The sequence below is a fragment of the Amblyomma mixtum genome, chromosome 3, assembly GCF_055824585.1.
Source record: "Amblyomma mixtum isolate Tamu chromosome 3, ASM5582458v1, whole genome shotgun sequence".
Taxonomy (NCBI): Eukaryota; Metazoa; Arthropoda; class Arachnida; order Ixodida; family Ixodidae; genus Amblyomma; species Amblyomma mixtum.
The window spans coordinates 328171914-328193506 of NC_143014.1; the positions used below are offsets into that span (position 1 = coordinate 328171914).

General features: G+C 48.1%; 1 protein-coding gene across 2 annotated transcripts in view; it reads left to right on the forward strand.

The window, feature by feature from the left end:
• Positions 1-21593, forward strand: part of LOC149355890 (uncharacterized) — a 123603-nt gene that overhangs the window by 75171 nt on the left and 26839 nt on the right. For both annotated transcript variants that reach the window (XM_089584034.1, XM_089584035.1), the window contains exon 2: positions 20629-20702. The gene's annotated coding sequence lies outside the window, so the exon portion shown is untranslated. The remainder of the gene's footprint in view (positions 1-20628; positions 20703-21593) is intronic.

The window sequence follows — 21593 nt, forward strand, 5'->3', positions numbered from 1 at the left end:
AGCATGGCACACAACTCATACACGGCAATAGGTAGACCTTGCTATCGACTCTCCATCTCTCTTGGCAACCACAGAGTGTGCTGTCATCTATATAACAGTGACCACTTTCCTATTGCTTTGAAAAATATAGGAAAAATGAATTCAAGTACAAATAACCCAAGGCAATTTAAACAAGAGGCGGCTGACTGGAAAATCTTACAATTCTCAGAGTTCCCTCCTTAAACAGTTTCACATTATTGACGAATTGCAAGTCTACATTACACTGCTGATTATTTTTGCTGCAACGAAGCTTGTGAGATATACTTCCATATCACACGTTGGAACTTGCTTATCAACTGGAATAAAGTAAATATGTGTCTCTCATAACCTGTGTCGCTTTGGGACGTTAAACCCCATAAACCAAAACCAAACCTAAAGTAAAAATGTTTAAAAGCTGCCTTCTCTGGCAACTTATGTGTTCTGGAATGCTTATGTTACTCGCGTGATGTTGAAGGTTACTCGCATGTTAAACTTCCTCAGATGAAATTTCGAGTAAGTCAGTCTAATAGAAACATTACCGTAGAAACGCGTGCAAGGCCCGCACCCTGTTTCCCCGAAGGAAATATATGAAAAAAAAAAGAAATATTCTTGTAAGGGCCACACCCGCACTTTCCACTACCCTGTCGGGAGTAGCCTTCTAAATGCACGCGCCGTGGCCTCCGCGATCAGCTCCGGCTGCGAGTAACGGCGCGCTTGATCGCTGAGGCCACGCACGCGCACAGAAGCTTCCAGGTGCCGCCCACGGATGGCGTCCGGGGCCGCGGCTCATCATCATCATCAGCAACTTTTTTCTCCACCATCAGCTCCCGCTATCCATATCGGTATAGTATCACCAGCTCCAGTTTTTGTGGCCACCAAAGACACGGTATAGTTGTGGTAGCGTGTTGGTTCACCGTAGCTGTGGTTTTCGTGTGCTGCCGCCGAGTGTTGCAATTTCAGCACGATGGGCAAGCACCTCAATAGCTACACGGCTGGGAATGTGCAGCGGGCATTAAATTTGACGTGGCCGAGAAGTGCGTCCGGCGATGGTGCAATGCAAGGATGCATTGAGGAACACAAGCTGCAGTAAGCGCGCTTTCTGAGGCAAGGCGTGCAAGTTTCTCGAACCGCAAGAAGAGCTGCTCTGCTATGCGATGGAAGTGCGGAACAACGGCTACGTGTTCACAGCGGACATGCTGCGCGACTTCTTGTGGGATGAGCGTGCACCAGAGTACAGCACCAGCTCGGGGTTGGAAGACTTCACGAGTAGCGTCTGAACGTAGAATAAATGCCGCTCATTCGCTGATTGGTGTTTTTACTTTAAAATTTTTTTCCACATCGCGTGCATAGGCCGCAACTCGAACATTGGCCCTCGAATCTGGAAAAAAAGTATGGAACTTGCACGCGTTTATACAGTAAACATCTGTAGAATCTAAGGGAAACAGTATATACCTGTAAAGTGTGAGTCCCATTCTCAAGTATTCTTGCTTTGCCTGGGACCCTTCAACTAAGTCAAACATTAAAAGCTTGAACGCACACAAGCACATGTTACCTGCAACACTTCCCACAGGATCCCATATTCTTAAAAATCTTTCGTCGCCTATGCTCAAAATAAGTAGAAAAATATATGCGCTTAATGCGCTTGCGGTATCGATTAAGAAAGGGATTTAAAAAACCTAACTTATGTACTACATATGCGGACCATTCATTTTTGTTATTATTATTAAAGGTCCATGAATGCAATTTCAGGACAAGGATGTTTAAGTGCACTTTCTTCTTCCACACCAGTCTATGAGTGGAACAGGCTGCCATAGGAAATCATCTGTGGGCTTCCATCATCAATTGGCCTACATGTGAGAAACTTTGTTCTCAAATAATTTTAGCACTTTTTTCTCCTAAGTTCTGTTACGCTCTGACCCTGTTATTGTGTAACTGAAGGGTGCATATGCCATAGGTAAACAACTGTGTTTTTTTAATATTCTTGTTGATGTGAAACCGATTGTGAGATGTCATCTGTGCTCTGTTTCTTTCCTGCCCCACCCTACTCAGCAATTAAGAGGGTTGAGGTGTACCACACCGATGCATCACAAAATTAAGAGATGTACCTGCACTAAACGACCACCTACTGTTCTAATCGCTGAACGGGTGGTGTTCGGGTGCCGGTCAGGAGGAGGATAAAGTAGGGTGGCCCACTCTCGGCTTTTCTCTTCAAATGGGTTCTCGAGCCGCTCTTGACTGAGCGCAATGGCTTGAAATCTGGAATCTCCTTAGGAGGCGCATCCCTTTCATCCGTTGATTTTGCTGATGCCCTCCTCCTAGTATCAGACACCTTTGAAGGGCTAAAGGAACTTCTAAACAAGACAGACACCTACCTGCTGAACATGAAACTAGAATTGAATACTACGAAGGCTCAGTACTTTGGTTGGAAAGTCGTCCATTATATAAAAATCTTAAACTATGACCTTCCTTCTAATACAGTAGGTAGAGAACGCATCCTCTCTATCCCAAGAGGCGCTTCCATAAGCTACTTGGGATTTAATTTTTTTTTTGTCGGCAAGGCTCCCAGGTGATGGGGAATAAGAGCATGCAGCTCCTTGACCTCATTGGAAAAGCATCTCTCAAACCCTTCAAGAAACTCTACTGGTGGAGGCAGCTTGTAATTCCGGCCTTTCTGTATGCAGCATGAATTGCCTGAACGCCAAAGCCGAGGCAAGCAGACTGTAGAACGAAAATGGGGCTGACTATGAAGGCGTTGCATCTAAATCTAAGCTTACCGAACGCCCATCTATGGATGCCTGTACGGTGTGGCGGCCTAGACCTTATCCAGCTGCATACAGGTGCACAAACCATGCAGTTGAAGGCGTTCGGCTGGGGGACGAAGTTGTTCTTCAGCCTTGTGTTAGACAAATGCAAAAAACGCAAAGCCCAACGCTTTGAGGTTCCTGAAGGCTCACAGGTAAAAGAGGAGGTTTCAGCGGGAATGAAACGTGGATTTCGGCGTTGGTGGAAGAGGCTACAGGGATCCTACAACAACAAGGACCTGTTGGCACACAAAACTCGGTTCACGGCAAATGTGTAGCTCTTCCGCGATTCCACGTTAATGAGAGATGGAGATCGCATTAAATCCTTTCGAATGCGAACGAACATATACCCCGCCCAGACATCTGACTACCAGGTGATCGATTGTGCCGTAGATGTCAGCATGCTCCTGAACCCTCATACAATATCCTTCTGGAGTGCAGATCTATGCACTTGCCCCACAGGAACGGCACAATTTCCTCGCAGTCACTCGTGAGAAGCTACTCGTTGCGCTTTCTGGTACGCGGCTGGGGCCGGACATTGTTTGCGGTGGATGGAAGTGAAGTGCATATCGCTGATTTTGCTGTCACCTGGGATACCAGCCAAGCTAGTTTGATCAAAATGGGTGCCCATAAACATGCCAGATATGAGCCGCTTAAAGTCCTGCTCCCGGGCTAGACCGTTCGGTTATGTGGATGGCATTAGGGGCTCGTGGCATGCTCCCTAGCTGTACCATGAACGCACCCAGGTGCTCGGACTGGCACAGTCTAAATAGAATGGCAATCTGTCAAATATCTACTCGACAACATCATAGTCCTGCGTAGCTTTCGCCGCCAGATGGTGGCCTGAGAGGGGGCTGTTCGGCTCAGGCACTGGGAGACAAGTGTTAAGTTTCTCAGTTGATCTGTGTTTTGGGTCCATTCTTTGTCATCTATTTTATCGCTTTTATTGTTACCATGTTTGTTTACAAATGCGGTTTTATTTCGCTATACCACGTACTACAACAACTTCATTGTTTGCCCCTGCACTACCGCTCTGAGCATGTGCATCAACATATACACATTTTCCTTTTGGACATCGTGGACACACCTTAGCGAAGGCTTGCAGTGCCGTCAAGGGGCCCCATTGGCCACGCATGGTGAAGCTTCTGTTTCGCTCGCTTGGTCACAGCAAGCCGAGTTTTTTAGGTATAAATCCGGGGGGGGGGGGGGAGGGTTGCTCTACACCATTTAATACCAAGGAAATTCTAATGACTGGCCTCAAGATGGGGGGCTCACAAACATTACCAGCAGGTGTGGTGGCATGACAGCCATGGATTCGCGGTAGCACACGGCACGCAAGGCGTAGCCACCGCTAACCCGATCTTCGCTGGATTCCAAAGCCTTCGGAGGGCAGCATGATGCACTGCCGCTCACGTTGTTTTGGTGCCTTTTGCGCTCAGCCAAGTGTTTGACATTCGAATGGAAAGTTAACCTTAATATTTCGAGAACAGCTGCTAAAAACATTCATGCTTAATACATGTCCAAAGCAATATAGCCAAGAGAACTCTTATTTGAAAAAAATACAAAAGACTTCCATTCTTGAATTGTTACGTGTGATGAAGCGTGGATGTACTACCACTACGATCTGAGGACAAAGCAAGAGTGCGTGCATTGGAAGCTCAAGACGTCACTCAATGCGAAGAAATTTCTTGTGTAGCGGTGGATCATGGCAAATGATTTTTGGAGGCGGGAGGAAATTTATTACTAGAATTCACGCCGTACAATACAGTTACTGGAGACACCTATGCCTCAATAACGGCGACATTACATAAGTGAGCGAGGATAAACACCGTGGGAAGTTCTCGGCAGAAGTGTTAGTTTCAGCACGGACGACGCGAACACTTCACATACTACTATGCAGATAAGGTACGTAATTAGCAGAATAGAACCAAGGTGGTAGGTAGAGACGACTCCTCCTGCAGTTAAAGCGGTGGTCCTAACGATTCAGGCCGATACTAGAAGCGTGAATGTGCGGCTACAAGCTGTATTTAAAGACAGGATCTTTTACTGTTAAATCTCATTGTCGCGACAAAAACTACAGGATGTTGGTCAGGATGCTTGTAACACAGCCTGATGTAGTGACCGCCACTTTGTCGGGGATCGTTTCACCCCTACTGTTGGAGGCAGAATCGGTTCCTAATGAGTATAGTGCTTGCGAACAATGCCGTAACAAGCTAGAAAAATTAGTCGTCAACTCTTGACTAAGTTTTTCGAAGCAGTGACGCTTTGGAAAATAGGGGAACGTTTACGGATCTGTGAGGATATTGAACAACTTCATCAGAAATCACTACTACTGCGGTGATGCTGTTCAGGATCGCGCACTTTGTAGAAAGAGGCCCAGGAATGGAAAAGAAGGCTCTAGGATTTCTGAAGCGAAGACGCATCAACTGCCCGAGAACGCAAATTGCCTTTCTCAAAAATCAAGGCAAGTGTGCTAGAGAAATTCTGGATGGCAAATGCGAGGTGGCCTTGAAGTGTCCTTCATCATTACTTAATGCATGGAGTTTGGTCTTGACAACGGCTGCTTCGCTCTGGTGATTTACTTTTCATGGCTATAAGTAGGGTCCACCGAAATTACTCTGTTACCAACGACATGCAAGGAAATTAAAAAGGCTCGGCAAGCCTAAGTACTGTGGTGGTGGTGGTGAAAACTTTTAATTACTGAAATAGAGTTTGGGAGCCACAGAGTGGCCCCGCTACATGGTCGGCGTCCCTAGTCCGGGACACCGCATGACAATGCCCCGTCTCTCGCCCGTTTCACCAGAGCCCTTTGGGACTCAAGCGAGGAGCAGTTGAGGAGGGCAGTCTCCCATGCCTCTCTGGAAGGGGTAGGGGAAGGGGGGAGGTGGGGATTTTGAGTACATGCCCACACCATGTGGAAGATATCACAGGTCTCTCCACAGTGCGGGCATCGCCCATCCGTGTTAGGATCGTAATGCTTTAAGATTGCAGGACAGAGTAGAGTACCTGTCTGCAGGCGCCTTAAAGTTCGCTCCTCCGTCTTACTCAGCCCCTTTGCAGGGGCCGGGAAAAGGTGGTGGATGTCGCTATAATGCGTTATAATTTCCCTGAATCGCAGCAGCGGCTGGTTAGTCTCCGAGCCAGAAGAGCTGGGATGAGGAGCCCGGTGAGTAAGCGCTCGGGCAGCCGCGTCAGCGGCCTCATTTACTCGTAAGCCCTGGTGGCCAGGAGCCCAAATGATTCTTTCGGGTGTTGGATCAGTGGCAGTCCGTCTTAGAATACAAGCAGCTAAGGGGGAGATCTCCCCTGCCAAGTAATGATCACATGCTTTTCGGGAGTCCGTAATGATGATTCTCGAATTGGCGTGGGCGGCAGCAAGCGCTATCGCTACTTCCTCGGCTCGCATTGAATTCGGGGCTCGAAAAGAGTCCATCAACGTGCATTTCCTGGTGAACGACAGCGGCCGTGTAAAATCCCGTGGGCGATGGCCCTGCTACGTCTACATAATATACACCGGGTCGGGAGCCGTGTTGTCTCTCAAGAGCCCGAGCCCGCGCTTGTCGCCTGTTTACGTGCATGTCGATGTCCATGTTACGGGGGAGCCGGGAGACCCAGAGCATATGGCGCCACAGTACTGGGATACGCTCCGCCTCCTCTGGAGTGCAGTCGTGTTGGATGTGTAAGCGGTTTAGCACGCGGCGCCCAGGGGCCGTCTGCATGAGCCGCGTGTATTGGTTCACGAGGTGGGCCTCCCGCAGCTCCTGGTAGGAGTTTAGCACCCCCAATGCCTTGAGTTTGGCATTAGAGGTAGCCACCGGGAGATCCAGGGCTCGCTTAGTTGCCTTGCGGATGATGGCGTCTATTCGCGCCTCGTCTTGCTTAGTAGTGCGGAGATATGGCACGGCGTAAAGGATCCGGCTAGTCACGAAGGCATAGACGAGCCGAAGCGCGTCCCTGCCCCGCAGACCGCCCCGCTTGTTGGAAACGCGACCGCCCCGCTTGTTGGAAACGCGACCGCCCCGCTTGTTGGAAACGCGGCGTATCATGCGCCCTACCTGTTCGCCTACTCTCTTGAGTTTCAGAATGGTGGAGTCCGGTCTGAGTCTGTGGTGAATGAAAAGGCCCAGAATACGGAGCTCCTCCACCTCTCTAATAGGACCTCCTGACAGAGAAATGTGAATTGCTGTCCTATCCTTTGGGTTCGCTCTGACATGCAAAAGCTCTGATTTCGCTGGAGCACATTGGAGCCCACAGTCAATAGCATACGCATCGACTATGGAAGCGGCCTGCTGAAGGCGGGCCTCCATGTCCCCAAGGCTCCCCTCAGTGGTCCAAATTGTAATGTCATCTGCATATAACGCGTGTTGAATGCCTTCCACCCGGGCCAGTTGGCTTGGGAGGCGCATCATAGCTATGTTGAACAGGAGCGGTGATAACACCGCTCCCTGAGGGGTACCCCGTGTTTCCATCATGTAAGGGCCGTATTCCTCGCCCTCAATCCGAAGAAAGGCCTGGCGATTAGTCAAGAAATCTCTTACATACGCGTAGGCCCTAGCCCCACATCGGTAGAACTCCAGTTGGCCAGGATGTTTCCGTGTTTAACATTGTCGAAAGCCCCTTTCAGATCAAGGGCGAGGATGGCTTTGTCATTGTGTTGCATAGTTGTGGGTCGTATTATATCCCTGTGCAGCTGGAGAACGACATCCTGTGCAGACATGTGGGGGCGAAACCCGAACATGGCGACTGCAAAGAAGCCCTTACTCTCCAGGTATGGAGAGAGGCGATCCCGAACCATCGTCTCCATAAGCTTTCCCGCACATGAGGTCAGTGATATGGGCCTCAGGTTGTCCGTATTTACGGCCTTACCTGTTTTAAGTACTGTGGGGCCAGCTGAATTCACTCTTAAAGGTTAGGTTAGGCTTAGGCGTCCTTTCCGGTCCTTCTAGTTTCGTTTACCATCTCGATGACGACAAAACATCTTCCAACTTGCTTACAAGGAGCAAGGAAAATGTTTATTCCAAAGAAACCTACGGCGATGAAACCTAAGAAGTCCTGCCCTATCATCATTTGAATGGTTTTCGTAAGAATAATTCATAAAGTTCTGCCTATCAGCCTTCAACGTCTGGTGGATTTCGTCTTGCGGCAATGCACTTTCCTGTCTACAGATAGATGCGCTGAGAACTATACCTACTGGCCACAACGATCCATGAGGCCCGCCGACACTATAGACGTTTATTTATGTCCTCTCTTGATGTCACCAGAACACTGGACAGATTTAAATGGGAGGAAATCTTGAATTGCCTCCGGAGCAAAAAGTTTGTGGACGATTTAGTAAAATGTATCCAGAGGGTCAACCAGAGAGCCAACACAGAGTTAACTTGTCAAGGCTCTACAAGAATGTTTCACCCGGCTCGCGGAGTTCGACAGGGTGGCCTCTTGTCACCCCTTTTGTTTAACTTAGTGCTCAATGAATGGCTGTCATAATGATAATGCCCATTGAAGCTGTCCTTCAAGACTGGCAACTTTTGTGTAGAAGCGATGGAGTTTGCGGACGTCATTATCCTGGCAGCGACGAGACGCGAGCTTGAAATTAAACCTCCTAGTTGTGGCATCTTCCTTGCGCCAAGAGGTCTTCAAACCAACTTTCACAAAAGCACCACCTTAAGCATTCTTGGATATACGCGCAAGAAACCTTTCTAAGACTGATCCAACACCCTGTTTTCGATCCAGGGGAAGGAGATTCCGGCAATACGCTCTGAAGATGAATGGCTATACCTTGGGGTGACCTTCTCACTACAAGGTCTACTTCACCTCACCGACGGTTCAAGAGGAGAAGATTCTGCTTGGTCGCATCTCTAAAGCCCATTTAAAGCCACAAAAACCGTTTCTTTGTTTTACGTTTTTATCTTCTGCCGCATCCTCACCGTCGACTTGTTCTCGGTGCAGTGTTTGCCAAGTTACTAAACTGGATAAAGCGGTGCGCGTTCTGGTCCATTACTGGCTGCGACTCCCGCACGACTTCCCGTTAGGCCCTTATCACAATTCCATGGAAGAGGGGGGGGGGGAGGGTGTTGAATACGTTCTCTTAAGGACAGCGATTCCCCGTATTGTGCAAGCAGCACTTAGGCCGCAGCCTACTCGAATGGTCGTGCAAGGCTGCTTATGGATCCAGTTTCATTCAAGATGAACTGCGAAAGGCGGAGTTGCTCTCCATGTACAAAGGTACCGCAGCGGCATCGAGGAAGATGAGTTTTGGGCATAGCATTCGCATTACAGTGGTGATGGCGATTCACTTAAAGGTATACAAAGGACGCTCTTAGCTCTACGACTCGAATTGCAGACAGTTCATCCCTCAAGAAGAGAATTCTTCATTGTCAATAAGCTTCATTTCAACTGTATCCCAGAGCATACTCGTACTAAGAGAGGACAAGGTGCTCTTACCTCATTCCGAGCTGCTTCCCGAGGCCCATATGCTCTAGTTTCATATGTGCCGCAAAAATGATACCGTAGACGTGATTTAAGGATACGACGCATGGCGCCCTCCGGGCGTACTTGCAGAATCGAGCCCAAGAACCGCGTTTCACTGTTTTGGAGGAAACCTACTGCAACACTCGAGCTGGAAATAAAATCCCTGATATTCTTCTCGCAAGACAGATGGTGCTAACAGGGATAAAGCTTAACCACCCACCCAACAGTTTAGACTTTGCTCTGCGATGGTTACTTGCTGTTTCGTAACCTGCTGATTCTGTCAAAGAAGGGGTGGCAGTATTCCAGCCGCACCAGGAAGTGTCTCTGTATTGTGAGGGCATTCATCACTTGAGGCGATGTGGAGAAATCCCCGCGGGGGATGTTGTTGAGCAGTGGACCACCACGGAAACGAGCACTCACGCTTAGCCTTGCGTGGCAGCGCCATGTCTGAAGAAAAGGGGATCCTTCTGGTTGAGCCGATGCCGAGTGTTGGAACCTTTAAGGCCCCTTGGTGGAAGCGACCGTAGACGGCACCTCCGGTCTGACCCGACGGGGAAAATCGGAAGTCACCTCTTCCTGTCCTCCCTATTTATCTTTTACTTTCCTATTCCTTTCTTACAACTTTCCTGTCATCTCCTCTCTTCTTGGTGTTTTCTTTTTTCCTTGCGGCTGGGGTTAACCTTGTGTGGTGTAACTACACTGAGTTGCCCCACATTTGGGTATAGCAGTGGTGCACAGCTGGTGTGTGCAGGACTTGTTTTTATGTTCCTGTCACATCCCCCAGCTGGGCTCCATGGCGGCTGGCTGGCACCATGGCCGAAGAACACACGTTTTTATCGCTGCGTCCTTGCTTTCAAATGATCGCCTTCTTTTCAGAGGTGGGACCGAAATGGCCTCTCAATTCTTCAACAAAAATAAAACAGCTTTCGCATGCTACAACTTCGTTCATGAACAGAACCAAAAGCCGGCTTGATGAGTATCCTCGTTTTTAGTGTCAAAAGTTCTCACAAATTCCTTGGGCCGTAAGTACAAGGTGACCAAATTGCCTAGTGGCGACATCTTGCTCGAACTGCTCGATATAAATCAAGTATCACTGCTTGCAAACATTGAAACCTTGGTGATATTCCTGTCTCCGTGGCACCACACAGGTCGCTGAACACGGCGTCATCTCCGACAATGCCTTTCTACGCCTAACAGAGGAAGAAATTCTTGAAAGTCTTGAAAGGCGGTGATCAGAAGTGACTAACGTACATAAAAATAAAATCGGCAAGGGAAAAGAAATTCCGACGGTACTGCTGGTCCTTACCTTTGCCGCCTTCACCCTCTCGGAGTCAATCGTGTTAGGGTGCGTAAAAATCTCCGTTCGGCCACATATAGCTACCCCTAGACGCTGCTTGAAATGCCAGAGGTTTGGCCGCGACACCTGTGCCATATGTGCCTGAAACAATCACCAGTCCGATTATTGCGATGCTGTGCCTCGCTGCGCAGGCTGCGAAGGTGACTACGCCGCTTATTAAGGTCGTGTCTTCTCTAGAAGAAAAGGAAATATTTAGCATAAACACAAAGGAAATATCATTTAAAGAAGCAAGAAAGCGTTAGGCAATGACACAGAGCATATTATATTTCACATCCCATACAAACTTCGCTGATGTGCTGCGTGGGCACACCTGCCCAGGTAACATGCAGTGAGGCTGAGACAGGGCCAGCCCTGCCTCTGCCATATTCAGCCGGAGCACGCCATACCACCACTCGAAAAGGGCCTGCAGGCCACCAATCAGCGCGCAAGACATCCTCTGTTCAAGAAAAGCCCGCAATCCTTCTACTTCGGGAGGTGGTGGGTTCGACTCCCACTGCCGCCGGTTACCCACCGGTTTCCTGGAATGGGTGCATGCTATTTCCTGGCCTGGTGCTCAGCTTCTCGTGGTTGCATGGCTTGGGAAAGGAGCCCGCGCCTTCAAATCCCACAACTGTGAACCAGAAAAGGGCCACAAGCAAGGGCGTCCGCAGAACTTTTTCCAGGGGGGTGCACGCGATGGCCGGTTATGGGGGAGGCGGCAGCTATGTAGTTGTTTTCTACTAGTGCATAAATAATATCCGTAATTCCAAGGGGGGGCAACCGCCCCCCTTGCCCCCCCTTCCGGACGCCCATGGCCACAAGAGGATATTGGCCGCACGAGGCAGATTTAGGTTTGTTTGACGGCGGAACGAATTACTGGCCTGTCAACGCAATGGTTTGGTCCAACCCTTTTCCCAAGCATTTCCCACCAGAAAAGCCGAGCACGAGGCCGGGAGAAATCTTATACCAATTAGAAAACTGGTGGGTACCCGGCGGCACTGGGGATCGAACCCAGCACCTCCATAATGCGAGGCGGATTACCACAAGTGCACCGCTTCGCGGCTCAAGAATTTTAGACAAACGTGCTCACATCTGTACATGGACATACCACCGTGACTGTGTTTGCTGTGATTATGTAATTTGCGGCATGTGTCTACTGTGTGTCGTGGTTTTCGCTTCGGAAGCAGCTTAATTTCTCGTGCAATTATTATTTTTTGCTCCGATTGCTAGTTATTTTTGTTCTTTATGGAAACAGTGGCCTGCCGAAGTCCTGCGGCTAAAATCAAGCGCAAACCGCTTGAATAACCTGGATATGCATGCTACCCTGTGATAGTCTGAGAAGTTTCCGTATGTCCGCGTTCGGGCGTCCGTCGGGTGAATTTACACATGGTCCGCAGTTTTGCACCGGATGATCTGACTAACGTCCGGGGGTTGACGTTGGGCAAAGAATGGGACTTCCGACGGACATCCGAAAGTCCAAAGCGGGATAACCGCTGGACTTTCGTCGGCGACGGTGGCCCTCTGGGCAGTCAGTCACGTCCGACAAATATCTAGGACTAACTATCACAAGCGATCTAAAATGGATAAACGTTTGAAAAACATCTGCACAACGGCATTTAACAAACTGTGCTTTCTGCGCAGGAAATTAAAGAAATCATCGTCAGACAAACTGGAGGCATACTGCACTGTAGTTCGCCCAGTCCTTGAGTATGCTTCCGCAGTGTGGGACCGACACTGTGTTAGACTTTGCACAATGGTAACGAATTCGAAGGCTTGCTGCCAGAATTATTGTATCAGACTACCGATCCTTCTCTTCTGTTACCGATCTGCTGCAGCTACTGAATTCAGAGCCCCTTCGTGTACGCCGAAGTATTGCGTTACTAAAATTGCTTCATTTAATCTATCACAAAAGGAGTGGCTTGCAGCTCAAAACTTATATTTCCCGTGCACAACACAGGTCACAATTAACCGCTCGAATATGTTATTTGCCCGTAATTTGCGAGGACTAAGCAGTCCTAAAAATTATTTTCCGCTTACAATTGAAGAGTGCATGGTCTGCTACCGTCGGTTGTTGACTACCGATGCCAATTCTTTTTTGCACTCATTGTCAACACACTTGTTACCCTCTCCTGCTTAAGCACTGCTGCTTGCAGTATTTGAAAATAAATAAGTAAATAAATTTAGCGAAACAAGGGTTCTTGTTGATACAAAAGCGATATGTGTTGATACATTCCAGAATAATTTCCCAGCACGAACAAGAGGGGGACTAAGATACTAAATAATCACGACAGGACGAGTGCTACACTTCAACTGATACTTTACTGAAAAAAAAACTCAACACAACAGAGGATTCTGAATTCGCCTTTTTATCGCAGGAACTCGATCTACGGGCTCCGAGCATTCTTAGAAATTCCGAATTATTGTCCTGTGCGGCCGATTTCCCGGTTAAATCGGATTAAACGTCCCGGCGCCCGCCTTTTTTTAATGGACCTCCTAGAGCAGGAGTGAAGCACCGCGCGGGGTGCCTCTCAGCGAGTCGCGTGGCGGCTTCGCTTTAGCTTTTATTGTTTTTTAGGTTTCCGGAATAAATGGTTTTAGTGGCAGGTGACATATAGCCGCAAATTAGCCACACGGAAATAAAATACGCGTGGACTTTCTGCTTTCGCCGATCACTCTGCTCTGCCATAGGCGGAGTATGTGTAACTCCGCCTATGGCAGAGCAGCAAGCCGCCACGCGACTGTCTGAAAGGCACTCCACACGTTCTACTCCTGCTCTCGGAGGTCAGCTAAAAAAAATGCGGGAGCTGGGACGTTTAATCCGCCGCACAGGACATTAATTCCAAGTTTCTTGGAGTGTGTAGATCGATAGACTAGAATAAAAAGGTAGCGCAAAAAAGACGAACACAGGAGGAAGACACGACAAACGTGACTTGTCGTGTGTTTGTCGTGTCTTCCTCCTGTGTTCTTTTTATTTGCGCTACCTTTTTATGCAAGTACGTGTCACCAACTAGCCCAGCAACAAGTTTTATTGAACTAGATCGATCGAGTTCCCGCGGTAAAAAGGCGAGCTCAGAATCCTTTCTCGTGCAAAGCAAGGTCCTGCAATTCGTCTCGAGGAAATCAATCTGTTTTCCATAAATGCTATTTCATTATCATGCAGCACTGTATATGCTAGCTGACACGTTGACTGTCTGCTAGTCTGATATGATATGCCTCTATGATTTCTCTTTCTACCTGGTCTTTTCCGCGCCCAAGAAATTTGTTTTTCGAAACAGGGGTTCGTGAAACGACCGCACGCCTCGCTTTTGTACTCGATGGGTGTAAATCTGCCAATGTGTGGTGTATGCCCGACTGATAAGAAAAAGTGAATATAGTTTTAATTCAACGCCAGCCCTTCTACCCATTCTCTATGGCCGCATAAGGCCAATGTAAGTAAAGCTGATATTTACATTAATGTATACTTTCGTTTGACGATTGAATACATCCCCAAAAGCCCGCGGTCAGCGTAATGCGAAAGCCAGAAATCTGGCATGATTCACAGATCGAAATGATTAAGAAGAACGCCGACCGAGACTACAACTCGACATCAACAACGCGAACAGTTACCAAACTAGAGCGCGTACTAGCTGTAAAAGTACTGTTGTTTGAACGATAACTGTGCTTTGTCGTCAAACGCAACAGCCGCGCGGCAATCCCAGCTCGCCGTATCTTGAAAGCCAGGAATTTGACATAAGTCTAAAGCACGAGCTGAAAATCATACCACCTCACAGAAAACTATGATGGAACATATGAGTCTCGCATCGACCGTGGGAAGTAATTCCAGAATTGGCGCCTGAATGCCACTTCGCGCCAAGATCAACCCCGGCGAGTAGGGTGCCTCGATGCGCGCGCATCGAGGCACCCTACCGGCGAGTAGAGTTCCTATATATGCTACCAAACCTGTATATATGCTCCCTGCGGGAGCATATATACAGGAACTCTACCGGCGAGCTGCGTCGAGCGCCGCCTCGAGGATGTCACGTTCGCAACACTCTTGCAAGATAATATATACATACCTTGGGAAACGTTAAAAAAAAGCAGCACTTGCAGTGCTGGTGCGGCCTGATAGCTAAAAACAGTGCACATCGCGCACAAACGCCCGAAGGAGAAGTGCACATGCATACACACATACGCATGCAAAGCGCAACTATAGCACAATAGTGCTCTAGCACAACGGCGCTCACCAAAACCTTTTATACCGCTCTGTTTAAAGTTGTGAATATAAATTTAACTCATTATGTACGTTTAGTTAGCAGTAAACGAAAATAATTGTGCCAATTTTATTTTGTAGATATTGAATCTAATTAAGCACTAAATATGAAGGTTTAACCGAACTCATGCAAATGTCGGCCACAATGAGGCTTCTTTTGTGGCACACGCGTCACCGAACGTTTGCATACTTACCGTACGTGCCCGTGCATCACCTTTTTGGGACTAATACAAGCTGTTCTTTTTTTATTGGAATATTTACTCTCAACATTCAATCCCAGAGCGACGTTTCTTTAACATTGCTGGGCCTTAACATGGTTTTGTTTGTCAATTTATATCCCGGTAAGATTACTGAAAAACAGTGCTTGTCTGTCACCATGGGACCTGGACATTCTATTCTTTTTGGGAGTTTGTGAGGAGGTACATTGCTGGGAAGCAAGCTGTTTGGACGCGCAAGTTTAGTACAGTGGCCGCAACGACGCCAGCAAACACTGGATATACGCCAGGTATGTTTTCCTCGGTCTGCATGACTCTGCTAGCGCGGCGGTAGATAAACGAGTTGGAACGAGACAGGTGCACCTTAGGTGGACTACGGCTGTAACGAGGGATTGGCTATAACGAAGAAATAGCGGGGCTCCTTGATCATCCTTATAACAATGTTCAACTGTAATCCGTTTTGCATCAAACTGTGCTTGTTATAAAATCGTCTGCATTTTACAAGAAGGCTTTAGAATAGGTTGATTCTTTATATCTGTCTTCGATATATCGGGGTTTGACTGCAGCAAGGTTTGACAAAGCGCTGCATTCTTTAAAGTTATTCATGAAAGTCACCACTAAAAGTCCTTTTCATACACATTGGAGGTGGTATTCGGGCATTTGTGCCTCTCGTAAATGATAGGAGATAATTAGAAAAGAGCTTGTTTATTTCCCTATTTGACCTTTTGTATGTTTAATGAACTATCAGCACAAGCCTTGTCCCAGCATTCATTTAAAAGTCTTACCATGCGCGTTGCTCAAATAAACGCACGCCGTAGAATGCTTCTCCCAGCTAAACGGGCGCATTGTTCGAGCTCAAAATTCGCACAGAATTGGCATTTGGTCGGCAGAATTGTTTCATGCTACATTTGTTTGGGTTACTTGCCTGAATCGGTCGAGAAAAAGTCGTATATTCGCATCGTTTGCGGCGACGGCGAAAAACATCAAGCTGTTTGTCAGCGATCGCACTGGTGGCGCCATCTCGTTTGTTGACCGTGAAGATTCAGCAAAGGAGGAGTAGTCGGGGGGGGGGGGGGGTGTTGAAGACGCTCTTTCAAATGGTTTTCTGATGGTCACAGAAAACTTCGTTTAGCCTGAATAAGTTTTCAGCAAACTAAGTTTTCTGTTACCAGTAAAAAACCAGTTCAAAGAGCGTCTTCAAACCTTCCGAGCCTCCCTTCTTTGCTGAATCTTCACGGCCACCAAACGAGATGGCGCCACCGGTGCGTTCGCTGACAGAACGGCGTGATTTCCTTCGCTGCCGCCGCAGACGATGCGAATATGCTACTTTTGATCGATTCAGGCAAGTAACCCAAACAAGTGTAGCATGAAACCATTCTGCTGACCAAATGCGATTTCTGTGCGAAATTTGGGCTCGAACAATGGGCCCGTTTAGCTGGAAGCATTCTACGGCATGCATTTATCTGCGCAACACGCGATAGTCGGATGCAGCTCAAAACGAACGGGCAGATATGCCCCTCAGAGGAGGCCCTGCAACCGATTTTCATGACGCCGCGGGTAATTCCATTCAGCAGTGGCTAATCCCCTTTCATCTGCAACGCCCTGCGATGTCACGCTAGCAGGTTCCAGGGGATTATCCACGACGTCAGCAGAAACAGTCGACGCTATTGGCTGGAGGGCCTCTTCTGAGGGACATTTGCAGCTTAGTCTTGTTCAGTTGTATCCCACCAGTAGTGCAGTCGAGCTGGGATATGTCGAACTCAGATATTTTGAATTATTGGCTGTATCCGACTCGCAGATTACCCCCCTTGAAAACTGCGTAAATGTAAAGGAAAGCCTCGCACTATATCGAACTACAGTTCGACATGATCGAACTCCGTGCCGCGCCCCTGCCACTCGTGCTTCCCCTGACGCTCTTCGATCACTTTTCACGCGCGGAGACGGGTAGGCTGCGCGGCCTTGGGCACCTGCTGGCCGCGTTAGCGCTGTGAAAACGAGCGATTGGGTGAACGTAGGGCGTGCTTGATGGTGTCCTTCGATCTCATTATCCACGCCGCATCGCTGTCGTGCGGTGAAGCCAACCTAACTAAACACTAGCGGCGGCCCGCGTCCGGCGTGCTTTGCTGTAAAAGGTGTCGCATAAAAAAACTGCAATGTAATTTTAAAGTGTGGTTACTTTATTTATAGCATACTAGCAACACGGCTAGACATCTTCTGATAGGCACTGGCTTTACTCCGTTTCATACATAGCGGCTGACAACGCTGCCACGGCTGCCGAAGTAATGTGTTCGTGAAAGCGTATTATTCCGGTGTGTATCATTTGTGCTTCTTGAAGCCTTGCGTGTTTGGACGAAAACAAAGAGCGGCAAAAAACGAAATGGTAGCACTAAAAATTACAATCGCAGTGGTAAGGCACTTTGGACCCTCAGGCCATGGGCGTCCGGAGGGGGGGGCAAGGGGGGGCGGCTGCACCCCCCTGGAAAATCACTCACTCGAACCGTGAGTGATGGCCGCACGCCAGGGGCGGTGGTGCGCTCAGCCAAAAGGGTAAAAGCAGCCCCGCTTCCACACTTTGGGTCACATCTGCGAAATGCCGCGTCCGGGCGCGCGTCTTTACGCCGTTTTCAAACGACGCATCGTTAGCTGTGTTGAAGGGCGACCTGTTGCAGACATACAGCGGCACCGGCGAGCATGTGTTTCGAGCCGTCTTGATATGGGTGTCTGTTTCTTTGATCTCTAAAGAGATAGCGACACGGAGCCAGACAGTGCACAGGGCATCTTGTTTTCGCCTTCGTCGCTCGCTATAATCAGGATACGTTCGTACGCCGGCCACCCATGAATTCTTCAGGAGGGAAGGACAAATCAGCCGTGTCCACCCCCGCTTTGTCGGGCTGCTCAGGGGAAAGCAGGCGATCAGTTGGCGCCGCCGCCGCTCGCTGTCTCCTCCGATCGCAGTTCGGTAGAAGCGCCGCTTTCAGAATCTTCGGCAAAGGGGATTAGCTGCTTTTGTTCACGGCGACGCAGTCTCCAGAGGCGCCCCCACACCAGCGTTCCTTGCGCCTTCTCCGAAAACCAGCGCCTTTGGTCAACGCAGCCCGATGGCGCCTGCCTGACTCGCCTGTCACCTCTGGCTGGGCCTCAAATCACAACAGCGCCCATGTACTGTGCGATGTCAGTGCGTGGTAAAGAGACCCAGGTGGTCGACATTATCCGGAACTCAGTACTACTCCGTCCCTCATAGCCTGAGTCGTTTTGGGGCTCTGAACCCCATAAAAACACACAAAACAAATTTTCCGACCGGAGTGGCGAGTGTCCCTTCCCCTCGGAAGTCGCGCGGCGTTCTTTTCACCCCCAAAGTGCGCATTCGGGGATATTGCGGACGAGAAAACGACGAGCGGCGAGCCGACTGAGCAGTGTGTGTGCGGTTGCTCGACTGTGCGGATACGCGAGCAAGATGGAGCGAGGTGTATGAAGCTGCGAGCGTGCATTTATCTTGCAAATAAGTTTTCGTTGTATATTTAGTCATCTTTTGTTTTCAACGTACGCGTTCAACCGTTTTTCCAATCAATATGAATGTGCACCGAGAGCTTGTAATGAAGCACAGAAATGAATTTATCACCCGTGTAATTACGCAATTCGCCCAGAAAAATCCGAGGCGCCTACAGTTGCTGTTCAAGGAAGACTGACTGAGTGACTGTAGTTGCGTGTTTGTGAACATATTGTGCTGTGTGCTGGTCATCAATCCGGGTGTGTCGAGATCCCGTATGCAGCAAGACTGAACACGCTTCTCCACGAAGTGATAGTGTCTTTTTGCATTTATTATTAATTTTAATTGTTACTTCGTTGATAAAATCTAACGTATCTCTCCTAGCCGCGCTTTAATTTGCTGTTTGTAATTTTTCTTTCATGCGTGCATTTTACTTACTTTTTATTTATATATGAATAAATAAATTTACGCCGCAAATAGCGCATTTTTGCTACGAATATACCCCCCCCCCCTCCGGCGCCAACAACCAATGGGGCCCCCCCCTGCAAAAAATTCTGCGGACGCCCTTGCCTCAGGCTATAATTTTCACTGTGTGTGAACTACTTTATAGGCATGGATAGAGTAAGAGCTATTCGCGCTACCATCCGCGTATCAGACTGCCAAAGGCATTCGTACCTCTCGATGAGTTGGAGGAAGAAAATGTGAGAAAGAGGTAAAATGGAAGTCCAGAATATCGCCATTCACGGCACTTGAGATCTGTTGCAACAAAATATGCTTGCGTTCACTTTGGTTGTAGGGCAAGCTACTTTTTGGGCATGGACTTTGCCTGCATGAACAGACGTGCTAGCTTTGGCAGCTTTGCTTGCTATGTATGAAATGGAGTATAGTTCCTAAGAGCAGTGCTCTGCCAGCATGCCTGTGGGCAACACATTGCTGCGAGAAGTGCGTAACTTGCGTGGGTGTGATGCATTCTAGTGTGTAGGTTGAAGATATTGAATGATCAGTATATTGGAACTATTTCGTGATCTGCTTCGAGTTCGATATGTCTGGGTCTGAGTGTACAACTTTACCCCATGTCATATTGTTGAGCAGCACTGTCTTCCTTAAAAATAATTATTTCCTATCTTCTTGCTTAGTAAAATTTAGTAATCTGGGCAAGTATTGATCTTGCTTGGGGGTATCCATACTGCCGGTATTGTAACCTAACTACAAAACTTTGTGTAATTGACTATTGTCTACAGTTCAGGTGATAAAGAAAAGCAAGAACGGAAAAAACAACTAGATGCCGACAAAGAAAATGACACGAGCACTAGCCCTGTGCACTTAAGTGGTCTTGGCATCCTTTTCATTTGAAGAAACAGCGCGACGAAACATGGACACACGAAGAAATGACACACACACGAGCGCTGTTTCTTCCTTCAAATGCATTACCAACTAGCCCGGAACCTTGCTCTTCTGAACTTCATCCTTTTCATCTCTGCACCTCTGAGCTGTTTTCTCACCTTGCAAGTGTATCAACTTTCTCTGCCTTTCACCTCTATGCTGCAGTTGCTGCTACATAACTTGGATAGCAGATACAAGACAGATGGCTGTGATTAAGTGGTTGCTCATGAGTAATGAGTTCTTCCAAATACAATGAACTAACAGAGGCCCTGCTGTGAGTTGATCAGTTTGACTGTGGCCTGCCGTCTGCTGAGGAAAAAAATGGCCTAGTTGCCTCGGGTGGTATAGCGACTTGTCTAACAAGCAGTGGTGCTTGGTCGGACTTGCCATCAGGCTGAGTTATGTTTTCTTTTTCATCTGCAGAGATTTTGAGAACTCTGTGTAGCCTTTCTGTATAGCTGTATGAATGTGCTCTGGTTGCAGTCAATGAGTAATAAAGCCCTTGATTGAAACCTACCAAGTGCTGAAGAATTTTTGCTGAGGCACACTTCTCTTCCCTTTTTGCTTTAAACCAATTGAAGCTTTCAAATCTTAAGGATGAGTCCATAGATTGCGAGGGAAGCTCAGTGCAAATATAAATGGAACGGGTTGTGTGAATTGTCCCTTTGCAGGAGCTGTACAGACATTCTGTGCCTGTTCCTGTTCGTCTTCTTTCTTGCCGGATGGGGCATCGTGGCCTTCTTTGGTATGCCTGTCCTTCATTTTAATGACAGTATGAATGTTTATGCATAGTATGTATTTGACTGAAGAGGGCTTGCAAACTCGATATTTACAACCTTACAAAATCTTATTGAGAGTTGGCATTGTGCCTCTTTTGTTGAGTATGCATATGGGCAACCTCTTCATCTAAAAGGTTTTTTCCCATCACTGCAAAACTGTGTTTATTTCTGTGCTAAAAGTTTACCACCTTCTTTCAGTATGTTAAGGTTTTCCACAAACACTGTATGTATGTGGAAGGTCAGAGCTACAAACGTGTGGAGGGTTGAACCGAAAATGCGCGGTCTTGGGATAATACCAGCAAATGCACTGCACAAAATGATGCTCAAGTTTGTGCCAGCACATTTCTCACACCATGAAGCACTCACTGTAACCCTCCCAATACTGAAGCAGTCATCACGCACTCACGTGTGGCAGCATTTGACGCAATGCAACAACTGCAAACAGAATGTGAGCTAGCTAGCAGTGATCATCCCTGCATTACCCATAGGTCAGCACACTCACTCAAAAGTGCACTCATATCGCCTCACTCACACTCATACTGACGTCTGTGAGTGTGAATGAATAGCTGTGAATGTAGGTGGCCATGATTGTGAGTGCGAGTGAGTGGATGTGAGTGTAAATGGAGATTACTGTGAGTGGATGCGAGTGGATGCGAGTGGATGCGAGTGGATGCGAGTGGATGCGAGTGGATGCGAGTGGATGCGAGTGGATGCGAGTGGATGCGAGTGGATGCGAGTGGATGCGAGTGGATGCGAGTGGATGCGAGTGGACGTGACAGAGAAGTTTGCCACTTGTGTTTTGCGATAACAGTATCTGCTTAGCTATATTCATGTTGTTGACAGCTGAGTGAAGCAAA